Here is an 18378-nt window from a genome sequence, read left to right as displayed (position 1 = left end):
ATACTTTTTACTTGCTTTTTTTTCTTTTGGCATATGAAAGTTCGCAAAATCGCTCTGGTGCTTTTAGTTCGAAGGTCGCAACACTGCTCTGGTGTAAAGCAGAGGCAGCAAAACTACTCTGGCGTAATTCCAAGGTCGCAACACCGCTCTGGTGTTTTCGTTCGAAGGTCGCAACACTGCTCTGGTGTAAAGCAGAGGTAGCAAAACTACTCTGTCGTAATTCCAAGGTCGCAACACCACTCTAGTGTTTTCGTTCGAAGGTCGCAACACTGCTCTGGTGTAAAGCAGAGGTAGCAAAACTACTCTGTCGTAATTCCAAGGTCGCAACACCACTCTAGTGTTTTCGTTCGAAGGTCGCAACACTGCTCTGGTGTAAAGCAGAGGTAGCAAAACTACTCTGTCGTAATTCCAAGGTCGCAACACCACTCTAGTGTTTTCGTTCGAAGGTCGCAACACTGCTCTGGTGTAAAGCAGAGGCAGCAAAACTACTCTGTCGTAATTCCAAGGTCGCAACACCACTCTAGTGTTTTCGTTCGAAGGTCGCAACACTGCTCTGGTGTAAAGCAGAGGCAGCAAAACTACTCTGTCGTAATTCCAAGGTCGCAACGCAACTCTGGTGTTTTCAAAAGCCTAACACCGCTCTGGTGTTTTCTTTTTCTTCTCCCAGTCTGTTGTGTTATTTTTTTTCTTGTTCCTTTTATCGAATATCGTGAGACACAGCCAGAAGTAGTAGCACCAGATTCACCGAGAGAGGGGGAGAAAAGAAGGGGAGAAAGAGAGAAGAAAATACACCAATTAGAGGGGGGAAAGGAAGGGGAGGCAAATAAATAAAAATAAAAATAAAATTTCTACAGGATCAGAAAATCATCAGGTTCGAGGAATTTTTCGATTGAAGGAATTTCAAATTCACTCCCGGAATTTAAATAAGACCCAGTTATTAATTTAACATTTCCAGTTTATTTTCGTAGGGTTGAAGCCATATCTATGAAAAATGTGAATAATAATCTAACAAAAATTTATGTCATTGTTACAAAAGTTGGAAATAGAAGAAAATACTAAATACATGAATTTAATCCTTCAAAATAAAAAAATAAATAAATGAAAGCAAAACAAACGGAGGATATGTCATTTAGATAAACTATAGAAAGTTTGCTAAAATTTTTCAAATAAAGAGATAGTCTGTTTTATACGCGATATAAGTGTTTAAATATCGTAAAACAAGAGGACGCTGATTTTGTCACGCATGCAGATATGGTTAACGCAGAGCGTGGGACATTTAAATTAACGAAATTATCGAGCGACGAGTTCAAATCTCTCATTTTTGTCCAAGGTCTAATGGCACCGAAGGACAAAGAAATTAGATCAAGAATTCTTAGTAGTATGGAATAGGATCCAAACGTTATCCTACAAAAGATGGCATAAGAATGCCAGCGTCTAATAAATATAAAAAAGATAATAATCAAATTAAAGAGAAAAGTATATCACGAATAAAGACTATAAGACAAAAGTCGAATTCAAATAAAGAAAAAAATGCAATGCGTGTGGTGGAAAGCATATGAAATCTGTTTCTTTAAGGATAAAATACGCTTTGATTGTGGGCGTGTATGCCATAAGTTCACACTGTGTGAAAAAACAGAGACACAGCCAGCCAAACGTTTACTTGGCCAAAAAACGTGGTGAGACGACAACAACTATGGATGGCAGTGATTGATGAGAATGCAGTTAGGAGATTCGAAGTTCCTATCCGTCGCAGTTACCACCTGACGAAGGCCAGAGGAATAGTTGGCCGAAACGTCGTGAAAAACAACAACCAATAAAGATGAAAACAACAACTAATAAAGATGAGAATAATAGTCCGAAATAAAAATAGATTAAAAATAGATAAAAACAGAGACACATACAAAAAGTTGGCATCGAAGGTGGACGTAATTTTGTCTAGAAGCGAAATAACGGGTAGACAGTAAAATTATTACTCTATTGGGGAAGTGATATCTCGCTAATAAACGAACAAACGTGGAAAAAAGGTTTTTTCCACAGTTAACGAACACAAAAAAATGTCAGAGTGTTATCAGATACAAAATTAAAGTTCAAATGATTAAACGGGTCCTGGATATGACCTTAAACTATATCCGATGGTGAGGCCCCAGCTTGCGGGCTTTGGGGAGTGTGGAGCCACCCTTTAATTACCATTGCTCCCAGGTCCACTCTGATCCAGAGTGGTAGTACCTGTTAGGGTCCCAACTATGGGTTAAACAGAAACCGACTTGAAAAAAAACAACAAATATAGTCTATTAAAAAAACTTTCTTCAAAATCATTGGATTCGGCATTAAATAACCTGAAAAGGGTTGATATGCCGTAAAACAAAAACAACCAAACAACCAATCAAATGATTAAAGTGTAACATTTCCCTCATGGGAAAAACTCATAAATCGAAAGTAAATGTACCCCCTCGTTGAGAAAATCTTTTTGGTCTGGACTGGATTGTACTGTTTAGTTTTGGAGAATTTCCGATTAATTCTTTTGTAACAAAGTTAATATTGTAGACAAGCATAAGACGAACCAAATGGAAAGATTTATTACGATGTTAACTTTTCCGTGCAAAGTAAATTATAATCAATTGAGACCCAGGTGCATTACAGATGTCACGGAAAATTCCAAAGAGATTCCAAGGGAAGTCACATATGATGCGTTCGAAATTCCCATCCCTGTAAGTCAACAGTCTCCAATAGAGGTATCCCCGAAGCCAAGACCAGAAGTACCAGTGTGTCAAACGTTAACAAAAAAGATTAAGTAAGAAAAGACTTGAAATAAAAGTGAATAAATGATATGCAGAACCTAAAGAGAGAAGATATTAAAACTAAATTTCATGGGAAAATTTAGTCCAAGCGGAAGATGACATAATAAATATGAGTGCATCTGGGTTTTCCTCCTTGCAAGATTATGATTGGCTGATTAAGCTATAAGTACAGACTAGTAGAGACACTTGGGGTAGACATTGAAAGGTATGCATGCCTCACGCTAGGAACATCCACTTCTATGACGACACTCGTGCAGTACAGAACTGCACACCTGTGGAACTCTGCCTGCTTCCCTCCTGACTACAACTTGGATGTCTTCAAGTCCAATGTTAACAAATTCCTAATGAACCGCCCTCTTAAGTAAACACTTCATCCAATCTCCACACTAACGTACTGTACTTGCAATAACCCTTATCCCTGAGTGGCTTCCGGGCCTTGATAAGTGGTGACCACCGTGTAAAAAAAAAAAAAACTGTAGCAAGACCTACTCAGCTATTTCAATGATATATATATATATATATATATATATATATATATATATATATATATATATATATATATATATATCTATATATCTTTCACGGGATATATAAACCTTGCACCCTAAATTCTAAAATAATAGATATTTTTCCTCTCTGCTAATTTTTTATGGTGCTCACACATATTCGCCTAAAAATAGAATTTCATTATTTTATGTGTGTAGTGGAAGGGTTAATTAGAGGAAAGTGTTAAAATACAATAATAGCTGTCTTTTAAAAATGTAAAGTCATGAAAAAGTGTAAAAACAAAATGGCGGTATACAATTGACAAAAAACTACAGAGTTCAAACTCGTTTCCTTTGTAAAAATATTTAAAAAAGTGCACAGTGAATGAGGCATAAGAAAATGACTAAGTTCAGTATTTCCACCCTCACCCCCTCCCATTTAAACCCAAATCCTTGTGAAAATGAACAAACGGTGCGGTTTAGGCCTTAACATATGTAGATTTGAGTTCTGCACTATGCAAAAAAAGAAATGACTAAGTCCATCATTTGCCCCTTCCCATTTAGCCCCAAAAGTCCCCAAGGCCTTAACATATTTAAATTTGAGTTCAGCATCATGCAAAACTGCTAAGTAGACATACACAGAAAAGTTTGGTCAAATATGGTACAATAGTCCAAAAAATGGGGTGTTTTGATTAGCCCTAAAAAAGCTCCTGGGGCACACCCAAGAGTTATCGTGAAGTATAGACAAACAAAATTATATAGAAATAAGTTAGTTACAACTTTTCAGAAAGTTTTATAAAAATTCAAGGTATCAATTTTTTTTTTATAAGCACAAAAATGTCAATTTTAGCCATTTTAACCCGAAAGCAATCCCGGGGGGGGGGGTAATCTGATTTTTGCTGGAAAATCCATTCTGTTACTTTTTTACTCATATCATTTTTAATGTTTGTGCCAAATTTCAAAAAATTCCAAGGCATAGTTATTGAGAAAAATGCAGACAGATGAACGGGCGAACAGACAAGAGTGAATTTACAGGTCCACCCTCATTTTGTCGGGGGGACCAAAAATGTTTTTCTTTTATTTGCTGTTCGATATAAGGAAAATGTTGCTTATCTTTCAAACACCGCTGAGGCATAAAATAAAATTGTTGTCCTCAAACACCACTAGAACTTTGCATTCGAATGTTTCCTCTGGTAATAGAAAACGTTTTTTTTTTTATTTGATCTTTTTTTTTTCAGTTGTAAATTTTACTTCCTTTTAAGCGCCAACAACGAGGAGTTGAAATTGGCCAAGTGGTTAACAACACAGACTAATAACCTAGATCAACCAAGTTCGAATTCAGCTCAACCCACAGACTAAAAAGTGTTTTTTTTTTCTCACTGAATATTCAAAATAAATAATCGGACAAAAGCTGTGAATGTGAACATTATTTCTTTTCACACGTTTAAAAAGCATCTTTTTCTTATGCATAACCCCCAAACTTGAGTGAGGTCCACACTTCATTTAAAAGTGATAATTAGGAAATATTTATTGGATTCGCAATAAATTAGGGAGGTGGCTGATGTGAAGTGGTGAATGATATGAACTGACGACCTGGGTATGTGAAGTTGGAGTCCTGTCGAATCTATAGTATCAATTTCAGGTATGGATGTTGGCAACCTCCATGTGTTCTCTCCTGTAAGTACCTAATTCTAAAACGAATCAAACAAACCATTACCAACAACAGAATCAGGAAGACAACGTTGGCTAAGTAGTTAACAGCACGCACTGACAACCTGGATTAGCCCGATTTGAATCTAATGATGAAGCTCATCATCATCATCACCACCACCACCACCACCACCACCACCACCACCACCACCACCACCACCGTTATCATCCCACATAACTTTGTTCCATCGTTTAAAGATACCCACACCACCAAGCTTTCCAAATGGCTGAATCGAAAAAGTACTTTTAATAAACATGTTAAAACCAAAAAATAAATGGTGAACTTCACATCATCCCCCCTGTAAATACCCAATGTCTTTCTAGAAAAAGATAATTCTAACTAGAAAGATATCGAGGAAACAAATGCCAACAATTATCATCTGATTCATACAAAAAAAGAAGAGATTTATTACCTCAACGAATGTAGTCAGCAGCTGTGGCTTTACCTCCCTTTTCTACAGCACATCATCATCATCATCATCATCATCATTGTCACAGTAACTATCGTAGCAGCCTTTTGGCTAGTAACAAAGTGTAGTATCTGTTCTGATACTAAACTTCACCTTTTCTGTCCTCGGTTAGTGGAGGATAAATCATTTATGACCGAGACAATTTTTATTTTTGTTCCTATCCAGAATGCCCCTTTTTGGGGAGCTGAATTTTCCCTAAATTAAAAACCGACCTTGTGTCTAACTCTGCCCTCGTGAGAAGGCAAGTAAATAGGAACTATCATAGTAGCTAGCAACCGATCCAAACATCATCAGCATCAAAAGGGAAGTGATAATGGTTAAGTGATTAGTGACAAACTTGTGTGCCGAGTTCGAATTCAGCTCATTCCACAGAAACCCTTTCATTGTGAGATGTTGGCTGCTTTCACGTAATCTCTCCTGTAAGTACCCAATGTCCTTCTAGAAACGCTTCTAACTAGAAAGATATCATTTAAAGATCTCACCGCACCATCTAGATTTTCAGGACATATTTCCAAATAGCTGAACCAAAGGCATACTTTTAATAAACATAATAATATGATGATGAAGTATTTTAAAGTAACTGCCCTGCTTGACGTTTGAATTTGGTGAGGACTCGTTGTGCAATGGATAAATGTGTTAAGAATTAATCAGCCTTCGGGAGATTAAAGTCTTTGGGAGATTAAAGTCTTTGGAGATATTACAGGCTTTATCCTTAATACGGGTGATACTTAGAATACAATCAAAAATAGCTTAAGACCTTTATCAAGTCATGGCCGATGGAATGAGAGCAAGCTGTCATCATATTCCATTCAAAATTCTGTACAGATTCTGAGTTTGACATAGAGAATTCTGATTTCAACAAACGTGGTTAAAACATTTAAGACAAGAACACTAATTCAGATAATCCAAATCATCTCTGTAATATCCTGCTTATTCCTTTCTTAGTTAGTCCATATGTTACGTGTTGAAAAAGAGCCAAATACAAATTTTGAAGGCCAAACTGCTTCAAAAAATTCCAAATTCGCGAAATTTGGCATTAAGAAGGCCAATTGGCAAACCTGGACAGGAAAAAAAAAACTCAACAGTTATAGAACTATCTTAGTTTTCATTTGCATTAAATGACAGGCCTCTACTGAGATCCTAGAGTTCACTTGTTGCCTGACGATGTCTTTTAAGACTGAAAGAGTAAATTTATTGTTGCGACTTATGGTAATTTTGTTTACCTAAATGGAATCAAATAATATCCTGCTCTTTTTAATCGAGCAGTATCGACAAACTCGTAGACATTCAATGGTTTTACGTTTGGTTATTTTTAACTTGGAATATATATATATATATATATATATATATACATATACATATATATATATACATATATATATAGAGAGAGAGAGATAGAGAGAGAGAGAGAGAGAATAAATGACAAGAAAGTTATATTCCAAAATTCATGATGTTGACCATATTATAATTTATTCCTTTAATTCAGTTGACTTATACAACTCTTGACAATATCTGTTTCATAGCGCAAAATCAATCACTTAATTATTATATCAATCAGATCGTCAACATCATGAATAGATTCACTGATTGATATAATAATTAAGTGATTGATTTTGCGCTACAAAACAGATACTGTCAAGAATTGTATAAGTCAACTGAATTAAAGGAATAAATTATAAGATGGTCAACATCATGAATTTTGGAATATAACTTTTTTTTATTTATTCTCTATATTGCTCTGTAATTACATTGAGCTTCTTAAATAAGGATTGATATATATTATAAGAAAATATATTCCTACAGAAATATATATATATATATATATATATATATATATATATATATATATATATATATAGGGCGAATGAACTCGTTTTCTGGGTCAACGGCCAACTAGCACCGGGTATATTTGTGTGTGTGTATATGTGTATTGGGGTGGAGAGGGTTCCCGTAAGCCGTGGTGAAGGCAGCCTTTCTAGGAGAAGCAAATCTCTGATTTAAAAAACCATAAAGCGGAAGACCAGTACCCGCATTAAGCTGGTCTGCAGTTTAATTTGTTGCTGGCTATCTTGCTCTTGCTTGTTGCTGGATCTCAACATTTTGAACCGAGAGAGAGACTTAGCTGTCGTACAAAGCTAAGACTCTGTAATATCATCTTTGTATAGATACTCCCTCAGGTATTTGGGCTCATGGATTTTAAATGTCTGAGGGAGTGGCACTCGTCTGACAAGACGTTGCAAGCATCATATATATATATATATATATAAGTTCTCTGTTTGTTGTTTGTTGTTTGTAAATAAACAGGCAGGTCGAGTATTATAAAAGCAGTGAGTGAGTATCTATATAAATGTATATTTGATGAGGTCATTTATGAGCACCGATCTCATGGGATGACGGTCAGAAATGCTGACTATTGACTAGATGGTTGTAGGTTAATTCCCTGGCTAGGGATGAGTGCCAGTCTTGCCGCCCTGGTGAGCTGTGATACAGTGAAACAGTGCTGTATATGAATGGCTAAAGCAAAATTGTGTGCATGTTTATCAGTTCATAACAATCAAGTGGTTGATGTTATAAGATGCCACATATTTGGAATCAGCATTACCTAACTCATTTAATGAGCATTTGCATAAGTTATTCTTAATCCTCTGGACAGGAGCTGCTAGAAGCAGCTTATCCTGCCTTGACAGAGTTCAAAATAGACTTTGTAACTTAGTTGGGGATGCTCTTTTCACTTCCCTGCAACCTCTTTCCCACAGAAAAGACGTTGCGAGCCTGTCTCTGCTTTATCGTTATTTTCATGGCAAGTGCTCATCTAAGCTTTAATCTATAACCCCCCCTCGCAAAACTTTCACGAAAAACAATCGTCTAGCCAAAAACCACTATCAATAATTTCCCACACTCTTTATCTGTGCCTAAATGTAGATTCCATAAACAAAGCTTCTTTCTTAAAACTGCATGCCTACTTTCCAGCTGACTACAATCTGATTGTCTTCAAGTCCAATATAAACAAGTTCTTGATGAACCCTTCGCCTAAGTAATCCAACTTACAAAATTTCCACTACTTATGTTTACTACGCTATAATCACATTGACTAATGTATACCCATTAACCTTTATTCTCGAGTGGCCTCCAGGCCTTGATAAGTGGTGATACCTGTGTAAAAAAAAAAAAAGAAGTTTTTTTCACAAATAGAAATATCCCCTTCTCCACTCCCGAACATATATACCGAGGTTGATGAAACTGAGTTATTTTCTTGACACTCTCCTTCTCATATCCCAATCTCATTTTCACATAAACTTTACCATATTAGAATTTTATTTATTGTAATTTTAATTGATCCTCTAATATGAATTTCGCTGCCAACTGCCAAGATTTGACATGAGTGATCACAACACGCTTGCCATATCCTAAGCGAGCTCATTATTCATTATTTTCATCAGCTAGCCCTACTTCCACCACAGACACATCACAGAGCGCACATAGTTATATTGGAAGCTTTAATTTTTTTCAAAACTTTAAATAAATTAAAAAGGTTTCATCTAAACACTTCATCAGTAAATCACTCCACGTCACTGATGAATAAGCAAACGCCATGAAAATAGGTTTTTAAAAGATGATGTAAATTGATGTCGAGAAAAAAAAAAGTCATCTCACCAATAATGTTTCAGACAACAAAATACCGGTACTTACCTAGAAAAGAAAAACAAAAAAAAAAGAAAGATTATTAACAACTTGAACAAAAAAGAAGCATATATAACAATTAAAAGCAAATTATTCACAAAAAGTGAAGGGTTTAAACAATTGAATGATCAGAAACAAACACAAAATTCGAAGAAATTGAATGATTTGTAAAATGTATTTAGTTTGTAATGTTTACGTGGCAAGTACAACGATGTCGCATTTGAGCAGGAGACATTTTTTTTTTTTTTGAGAAAGGCTTGGGTTGCTGGCGAAATAGGTTTGTTTGGTGATTTAAAATCTGAAATCTGCAGTTAAACCTGAAATCAGCAATGGTGATAAAAAACAACAAAGTCGAAATAAAGAAACAAGAACTTAACAAGAAGATGCAGTCAACTAATACAGCACAATCACGTTTGATACACTGGTTCTCATCAGATCACCGAAGTTAAGCAACGATGAGCCTGGCCAGTACTAAATAGGTGACCATTTGGGACTTCCAGGGGCTGTATGTGCTATCCGCTTATCTCGGCATTGTTTCCAGTAGTCCTGGACTTCTCCTTGCTACTGGACTCAAACAGTGCCGATTCAGGAGAGGTGTGGTTGGGGAATATGCAACACTTGCCTCACAATTACATGCAAAGCAGCCCCTGCAGGGGTTATCCTTTGTCTCTCAAGACTGAATGGAGGCATCGCAGTCAACTAGATAAAAGCATTATTTGTTTGCATATTGTTAAACTTGGAAAACTTTTATTATATTGTCAAATTTATCTATTCTTTTATTTCCTTTCGTCCCAAAACAAGGTATACTGCCACCTGGGCTACTATTTTGAAACATATCTACTGAGGTCTATGTAAGAAGATGAGCAAGGTGTCTGTTCACATTACATTTAAACTTCTACATCTCAGTACAGTCAGAGAAACAAGAAAAAGGAAGGGAATTCCAAAGTTTAGCATTCTGAAGGAAGAAAAAATTAGGCTATTTGGCATCTAAGGACTTCTACAGTGAAGAGGTGGAATTTTGTTGGTTGTCAAGTCAGTTGCAAATATTTATGTTGATTAGCACAAGTGCTGTGATGGTCTCCCCTTGACAAACTTTCAGAAAAAAAGCACTCATTTAGCTACGACGCCCATCAACAGTTTCCCCCTACTTTTTATTTGGGCTTAAATCTAAATGCAAATTCCATGAACAAAACTTCTTTTCAACAAGTGACAGTTTAGCAAAGCGGGGCCATAGATTAGGGCTCAGACGAGCACTTACCATGCATATAATGACAAAGCAGGGATAGGCTCGCAACATCTCTTCTGTAGGAAAGAGGTTGCATGCTCTAGTCAGCTGGCAAGCAGCCCCACGGTACTGTGTTCCAATGACGGAGAATTCTAGGAAAAAACTTTGCTCATGGGATTTTTGTTTAGGAACAGATAAAGAATACAGGAAATTGTTGACAGTTGGTGTAGCTAGACGAGTGTTTGTTCAAACTATAAGTAAGTAATATGATATACAATACAGTGTGTTTAAGTAAAATATGATCATTCTTAGCTCCATGTTCTGATCCTGCCTAGGGGTCGTGCTTGTGGCTCAAGGCAGCTTCTTTAGCTGAGATTTATTCGGCTAAAGATCACTTAAGAGATGAGCTTAAATTCTGAGAGCGCATCAATTATTGGCCAATATACGAGGTGCCTTCAATAAGTTTCCAGACTTTTTGCATATAGGGCACTTTTATTGATAGTACACACATGAAACTTTAGTCCCCTTTGAAGTAATCTCCTCCGGCTGCAATGCACTTGCTGTACCATTCCAACAACTTCTTGAAGACCCCATGGAAGTCCTCTTGTGTGAGCATGTCAATGACCCTCGTCACAGCCTCTTTCATCTCCTCAATAGTCTCCTCATGAGAAAAGTTCTCCTTAAGCTTAGGGAATAATCAAAAGTTACAGAGAGCAAGGTCTGGACTATAGCGAAGGTTAGGAACTGTCTTGATGCTCGTCTTAGTCAAATAGACTGATTATCTCTTTATTTGGCCAGGCAACTCTAGTGTTCTAATTTCTTTACTTCTCCCACACATCTCATCATTTATCACAGGCTTCCTGCCTTCCTTGAATCTCTTATGCCACTCAAAAACTGATGCCTGATTCATGCAAGAGGGTCTAAAAGCAGTCTGATGCATTCCATACGTTTCTGTGGCATTCTTTCCAAGTTTAAAACAGAATTTTATCGCGTATCGTTCTTTTAAAGTGTCCTCATGTCCGGATTGCATTTTTTGGGAATTCACCAGCTGTAATAAGCAGGCTTTAGTAGGGTGTATTCAAATTCCTGCTGTAACTGTTTATTTGAATCTGAAATCGTAAAAATTGGTCAGTCATTTCATAAGATGTATAGCAATAACGTACTGAAATTTTAACAGTCTATGATAATTTCAAATGCCTGTACAAAAAAAAAATCTGGAAACTTATTGAAGACACCTTGCCTCAAATTTGTCCAGAACATGTGATTCATCGAACAAAGACAAACTATTTGAGGAAGGAATCGTAGATTGCACAGAAATAGAATGTGTTGATGGAAAGAGAATGCGAATTTGATATATTGGTTGATGTGGACATAGGAAAATCTAATAGGTATAAACAAGATTATGTAGACATCAAAGTGAATGAAACCTTGGAACAAAGTAGCAAGAGAGAGAGAGAGAGGGAGGGAGAGAAAGAGGGAGGGAGAGAGAGAGAGATGGTGGCGAAAAACGAACAACGGGCAATACAAGGGAGAGGGTGGAAGGAAAAAAAGAAAAGGTGAAACGGTAAATACGTTCAAAGAAAGAGAGAAGAGAAAGGAGAGCTCCTATATTTAAACACCCATAATATCATATGTCAACCCATTAGGTTGTGATGCAGCGGAAAGGAAGTTTGATGTCTTTCTAAGGGGACAGTGGTCACAGTGCAGCTGAAATGGACAACAAAACTAAAATGGCAGGATATGAACCGAAGATTGATGGACTCGCTGTTGGAGATAATGTTGGTTAATTGACTGGAACTGACCAGTAATATATCTACAAAATGAAGTCACACACGCACACATTAATTCATATGTGTATATTCATATGTGTATATATGTGTGTGTGTGTGTGTGTGTGTGTGTGTGTGTGTGTGTGTGTGTGTGTGTGTGTGTGTGGACAATAGTTGCAAACACATGTTCTAGAATTGCCTGACAATCTGCCATGTATCAAATAACAGTTTCCCTTGAATGAAAGCTGAAGAGAACATCTCTTCTAGCGATTTTATCTTAACCTCAGAAACAAACCTGAGCATATATCTCTTTGTGTAAAAATATGCGCAAACATATATATATATATATATATATATATATATATATATATATATATATATATATGTGTGTGTGTGTGTGTGTGTGTGTGTGTGTGTGTGTGTGTGTGTATATATATAGTCTTTGAAGATTTTAACCTTTAAAACTATACAAAAAAATATTTTTTATCATTCGTTAGAAAACCATCTAGTCAGTAAGTTATTTAATCACCTGCAATCACTGCATCAACTCGCTCTTTAATTTACTACAGAACCAATAATCTATTTTTCAAGGGATCATCAGTTGTTTACCATGAAACACTGTTTCAGGGATTTAAAAACAAAACAGTATATTACATCATGGCTCCCCAGCAGTGTTGATCAAACACCACCACCCTTAATCTTAGGAAGAAGACATGTTACAAACATTTGATCCAATTTCCTATTCTTAATTTCAGTTACTAACCTTTTCATACTATAAAAATGAATTTCTTACCTGTGTGATTCATCAATTCCCACATTTATAATGGATATATTTTTTAATTTATCAGTCTTGTATTTATAAGATTACGGATTAATCCATTTAACTACTTATCACCCCCACTATGATTAGTATTTAGTATATTTACATTCTTATTTATTTAAAATTAGATATATAAAGGTTAAAAATATTTTTACATATATACATTTTTTTTATTATTATTATAATTTTATTATATGTAATTATAAAGACATTTTATACATTGCTAATATAGTTTTGGATTTCCTTTATTAATATAGTCTGGTTAATCTTAAACAATTCAAAAGCATCAGGATAACGAACAAATGCTTTATTTAACTGTTTAAATATTTTATTTTTATCCCCACCTTGTTTTATCAGCCTTATTACTAAGTTAGAAACTGGTGGTATAAAATCTGTTAATTTTAAAGTAACGCGAGCTATTCTCAAAAACTCTGACAGAATGGTTCCATAAAACATAAAAACAGGGCAGGTGCTATCTTTATGCGGCATACGTACTATTTTAAAGGGGAAGGCGTTTCTTTTATCAAATATTTTATAAAGAAAAATCCCATCCTCAATTTTTATATCAAAATCCAGAAATGTAGCCTGTCGTCCTCTATGTTCACAATTCAATTGTAATTCGTTTGGATATATAAGATGTTTATTTTTTTCGAATTCATCATTATCGTTTATACATATAAGGTCATCTATAAATATCCTACACCCATGAAAGTTATATGTTTTAGATATATCAGTTTTTAATAGTGATTATATATATATATATATATATATACATATATATATATATATATATATATATCGAGTCTAGGTAAATACTAATTTGCCCAAAATGGTGCAGGATCCAATCCCATTGGGATACCTATCGTTTGGAGTAATATTTTATTTCCTATTTGAAAATAGCATTCTTTAATAAGATGACTTACAAGTATTTTTAAAATACCTTTAGAAACACTCATTTTGATATTTTTATTTTTACACCAGAAAGCTTTAGAGTTTGAAAAGTCTATATATTTACGTTTTCCACCTTCAAAAGCTAAATCTACAGTATCATTTAATTCTTTTATAAGTTTTACGTGTGGAGTTTTAGTATATAACGTACTAAAATCATAAGTAGCTATAGATTTTGCTTTTATTCTAGAATTTATTTTATCTAATTTTTCTTTCACTGGTTGTGAATTATTTATTACCCAAAATAAATTTATATTACTATAGAATTTTCTTTTCAGGTGAAAATTATTTATTTGATTTATAATTAATTTAAATATTTTAGATATATATTTAGCTTTACTTAAAAGTTTAGTGATGCACGTCTTTGAACCTACAATAAATCTAGCACTAACTGGATTTTTATGCATTTTAGGTATCCAATACATACATGGAAGATTTTTGTGTTTATCTTCTGACTTTAATCCTACTTTTTCACTAATAATACTATTATTCAAAATAATGCTATCTAAATTACTATTACTTACTTTATAGGCATTCGAAACGTTACCTATAAGTCCTACTTCTATCGATAAACGTTGTATATAATATTTTTTACATATAAAAGCTATATTGTTTGCCGCTTTATCAATCGGAACTATTACAAACTTGTCTTGAAGTATTTTAAGTTCCTCCAGTATTTCTGAATTTTTTAAAAGAGGATTGGTTTTTCTAGGATGTTTAAATTTTTTTTATATGTTTAACCTTTTCATTTACGCATTCAAGTATACTATTTTTCCATGCATCAAACGTAGATTGTGCTAATTTATATTTCTTTACCATAGACATAATAAAACATAGTGCTTTAGTTACTTCTTTAATGCATTTAGTGTAATTTAGGCATTTAGGCTCTCTATAATTTGGACCCTTACTAAGCAGTTTTCTTAATTTAGGATCATTTACTATCTTTAAATCTCCTGTAATTACATGTTTTATCTCATTATTACAGAAGGAGAGGAATTACATTCACATTCTGGAATATTTATAATATTATCATTTATATTTATATGTTCTACCGTTTTCTTATAATTAAAAATCTTATTGGGTATTGTTGGCCCTAGTTTATATGTAACTATTGGTTTTTTGCTATTTTGTTTGTAACTCATTTGGTAGTAATTGTATAGTTTTTTGTTTATTAAATATTTATGTAAATTTACATCATCAAAACCTTTATTTTCATACAAAACTACACAAACATTTTTAGGTTTCTTTTTTATACCGTCCACTGGTGGCTTATATAATTTAGTGTCGATTATATCCAGAATATAGTCATACCATTGAATGAAATAGTCCTTCCTATATATCGTATCCGGTTGTAATAATATTTTCGATGCTATTTCCTTCAAAACTTTCTTTTTTGTTTGATTGAGCAATTTTCTTATATAATTGAATGACTCCAAAATTTTATTAATAATAATATCTTTAATTTTACTAAAAAAATCCTCGCATGAAATAACTGATTCTCTATTATTTCTATTAGCATGAGTTCTATCTCTAATACCGTAGCGAAGCAAAGCTGGATATAATCTACCTATAATTTCAGAATCTTGTAGGTTATTTTTTTAAACTTTAATATTCAACCCATATGGGTAAATTACTCGCATTTTTTTTAATTATGTCGTCTTCCTTATCCTGACGCATCCTTAGGATATCGTTATCTACATTACCTAAACTATTATATCCATTACATTTAAATTTTTCAATTATTTGTACGGAAAAAGACGACTGACTACAGGTTTCTTTAAAATGTTTAACAACATGAATACATCCCTTAGTGCTAGTCCTATGCAACTTCATGCGTTTATTTAAAGGCATTACAGTTTCCCCTACATATTGTAAATTACAGTTTTCACAGGACAACAGGTAGACTAAATTTTGAGACCTACATGACAAATCTTCTTTAGAATGATTTATAACAGAATAAATTTTATTAGTCACATTTAGCTTATATTCTTTCGATGTTATAAGAATATTACAAGTTTTACATAAGGGTGCTCCACAAGGAGCAACCTTAAAATTGTTTTCAGCTAAACAAGTCCCATTTGCCACTTCGAAAGAAGGAGTTCCTACTTCTATATTATTAATGACAACATATATTCCTACTTCTATATTACTAATGACAACATAATATACATATATATATATAAAATTAGATTCTGAAGTAAAAGAAATTGAATATTCTAGATTAACACAATCATTAAGTAAATAAATGAATACAAAATGTTCGTTTAAAGCAATTTAATTTTTTCCATTACGAACAAGCGGTAAGTCAGCTCACTTAATATGGCATTAGGCTGTTAGGATAGGTAGTGATTAAACACATTTAGCCACAGTGATGAGTTTTGAAAAGATGAAACATGTGTATGGATATATATATATATATATATATACTAAGGGGGGGGGGGAGAGTGTCTGGTTTTACCCGGTCGTAAAATATGCTTAAATTTGATATTTGAATTTGTCCAGATTTTGTATATATTATACAGAGTCATGATTTTGAAAGTAAAAAAAGTAGTTAAGTGCCATTAGTTAGAATCGAAACTGAAACTATAGCATTCAAAGCTGGTGACATTACCACTGTACCAACGTGACACGCATACGAACTACTTAAAAATTAAAAATTAATAATAAACTATGAATGTACAAAATGTATAACGATTTTTTCAATTTTCACCTATTTTTGATTCCTTAAAAACTATTTTAACCGGCTAAAGACCCATAAAAGAACAGTCTGTAAAAAAATCCAATGATTTGGGGCCCCTAGCGCCACTCTGCGACTTTTAGTTTCGGAGAAGATAGAGTTTGAAAATAGCAAAACAGACAGACAGACAGACATTTAGCTTTTTATATGTTAGTGGTTGGTTGGTTGGTTATTTTACGGCATATCAACCCTTTTTGGGTTAGTTAATGCCGAATCCAAAGATTTTGACGAAATTTTTTTAATAGAATATATTTGTTGTTTTCACGTCGGTTTCTATTTGACCCATAGTTGGGACCCTAACAGGTACTACCACTCCGGGTCAGAGTGGACCTGAGAGCAATGGTAATTAAAGGGTGGCTCCACACTCCCCAAAGCCCACAAGCTGGGGCCTCATCACTGGATATAATTTAAGGTCATATCCAGGACCCCCATTGAGGGACTTTTATCCTCTGCAGGGGGGCAGTCGGCGTATTCTAATGCCCCACCGACAGGGCCTTATATGTTAGATAAGTGCTTATATATACTAACTGATCCTACTCAACATTATTCAGGATGCAGCAAGTTCTATTAATTCTTTAATTTCTATTTGTTAGCACATTTTTTAACTTAAGGGAGACAACTCCTATGAGATTAATCAATGTAAATTAAATTATCACTCTTGCTGATGTATATTTTTAAGTGATTATTAAAAACGCTTCACATTAGAAATCGCTGTGCCAGACTCAGTAAATTTTTTTTTATTATTAAACAGTAGCTAAGTATGTTATAAGATAAAGTAGCTGTTGATCAGTTGAAGTCTGAAGCACATAAAATCAATATTGGTGATCGATTTTATGTTGAACCCTCTTCCTGATCTTTATCAATAATCTTCCAATCATAAGTTCTGAGATCATTTATCGATTTCTATGTTGATGACGCAACTGTCTACAGCAAAAAGGGAACTGATAATCAAAACCTTGCTGATAATCTCTCTTCCGATCTGAAATAAGTATTGCAAGGGGGGAAAGAGTGAGTTATTACCTTTTACTAATATAATTCTCTCTTTTCACCACAAACACTCGAATCCTAGTTTTTTTCTCAGTTCAAATGAATGGTTCCCTACTTGATCTTCAATAAACTCCTAGGATTAACTTTCATGGCAGACCTGAAATGTAAGAATCTATTTCTAAAATGACTGAAAAAATGGTTGAATCATTCTATTGCTCCAGAAAGTATATCACTCCTGATGGAAGTCTCTACCTGTGCAAGAGTTAGATTTTGCCCAAAATGGAGTATTGCTGCCACATCTTAGGAGGTGCTGTTAAGAACCTTCTTGCTTGACGTAAGAGAGTACAAAAATCGACTTTGCAGTCTGGTAAGAGATGACCTTATTCATCCTCGCAACCCCCTTATCACAAGAGCTTATCAAAGATCAAAGAAAATCCATTCATTTAAACTAACGCAAAATACTATTTCAAACTTAAGCATGACAGACAAATAGGCAGAACAACAAAATACGATTTAAAACTTAAGCATGACAAACCGATGGCCAGAACAACAAAATATTATTTCAAACTTAAGCATAACAGTCTAATTCTTTGAATTTCCATAGTACATGCTCCACTGACCTTCAAGTTCTGATCGCCTCCCCCATAACATCTTCCCAGCAAAAACTCTTCTTGCTTCCAAGGTTGCAAAGAGCTCTTTATGTACCTATGTGTACCTTAAAGCAAATACAACTTTTATGAACAGAGTT

At 34.4% G+C, this 18378-nt stretch overlaps 1 protein-coding gene and 1 pseudogene across 3 annotated transcripts in view; one reads left to right on the top strand and one right to left on the bottom strand.

Moving 5' to 3' along the window:
- LOC145261207 (cilia- and flagella-associated protein 74-like) overlaps positions 1–18378 on the bottom strand; it is a 2330915-nt gene that overhangs the window by 340855 nt on the left and 1971682 nt on the right. The window lies entirely within an intron of this gene.
- On the top strand, positions 9539–9656 carry LOC145261312 (5S ribosomal RNA; annotated as a pseudogene).

The sequence above is a fragment of the Euprymna scolopes genome, chromosome 37 (genome assembly GCF_053919585.1).
Source record: "Euprymna scolopes isolate OS-2025 chromosome 37, ASM5391958v1, whole genome shotgun sequence".
In the NCBI taxonomy this organism is placed as follows: Eukaryota; Metazoa; Mollusca; class Cephalopoda; order Sepiida; family Sepiolidae; genus Euprymna; species Euprymna scolopes.
Note: the sequence above shows the minus strand (reverse complement) of the source record. Positions and strands in the feature narration are given on the sequence as shown.